The 1,188-nt window shown below is 34.8% G+C and overlaps 1 long non-coding RNA gene across 1 annotated transcript in view; it reads left to right on the top strand.

Moving 5' to 3' along the window:
* Window positions 1–1,188, top strand: part of LOC128247028 (uncharacterized) — a 56,068-nt gene that overhangs the window by 14,583 nt on the left and 40,297 nt on the right. The gene's annotated exons all lie outside the window — the stretch shown is intronic.

Here is a 1,188-nt window from a genome sequence, read left to right as displayed (position 1 = left end):
CGCTTCACAACTGATGTTGGTGTGTTTATGTCCCCATAAACTAGCGGTTTGGCAAAAGAGACTGATACAATAAGTACTAGGTTTACAAAGAATAAGTCCTGGGGTTGATTACTTCGACTAAAAACCCTTTAAGGCGGTGTTCCAACAGGCTACAGTCAAATTTCTGAAACAAGTAAAAGAATAAAAGAATAAATACATATATATGTATGTGGTTGTATTCTAAGAAGTTTACATCCCAGTCACATAGTTCTGGGTTCAGTCCCACTGACACAATGGGTAAGTGTTTTCTACTGTAGCTTGGGTTGACCAAAGCCATGTAAGTGGAATTGCTAAATGGAAACTGAAAGAATCCTGTCATGATCATGTATACACCCCCACACCTGTATATATATATTTGTTTGTGTGTGTGTGTTTGTGCATGTGTATGTGTGTGTGCATCTTTTGTGCCTGTGTTTGTCCTCCCTCACTACTTGACAACTGATGTATGTGTGTTTATGTACCCATAATGTAGCGGTTTGGCAGGAAAGACTGGTAGAATAAGTACCAGGCTTAAAAACAGAAAATAAGTACTGGGGGTTGATTCATTTGACTAAAGTTCTTTAAGATGGTGCCCCAGCATGGTCACAGTCTAATGACTGAAACAAAAGATAAAAGCTATGTATGTATATGTGTGTGTGTGTGTATGTTGGGCACCTGCATGTGTGTATGTATGTGTGTATGAATATATGTATAAATATATTTATATAAAAATATATACGAGTATATATACAGGAGGCCACTAGGTGGACTGGTAATGTGCTAGAAGAAGATATTTTCGGTAAGAAAATGTAAATTTCGAAACATAAGTTTGCAGATAATTGTATTTTTTTGTGTAATTTTCACTGGTCTTGCCCGCTTTACATTTTTGTTGCTTCGCTAAATTCCCTTTGAGAATTATTCGGTCTTAGTAGGCACATGACATGTGATCTTCTTCTAGCACATTACCAGTCCACCTAGTGGCCTCCTGTATATATACTCGTATATATTTTTATATAAACATATGCAATAATCCTTGAGATCTCAGATATTTTTTCTGAATCTCCCTGATTCTTTTAATGTGCTAGTTACCTGGTATTAAATTGATATTAATTAATATCCAATTTTTTACCCTATTGTTTAATATAAATATATTTATATATATTTATATAT

The sequence above is a fragment of the Octopus bimaculoides genome, chromosome 2, assembly GCF_001194135.2.
Source record: "Octopus bimaculoides isolate UCB-OBI-ISO-001 chromosome 2, ASM119413v2, whole genome shotgun sequence".
NCBI lineage: Eukaryota > Metazoa > Mollusca > Cephalopoda > Octopoda > Octopodidae > Octopus > Octopus bimaculoides.
This window is presented reverse-complemented; position numbering and strand designations above follow the sequence as displayed.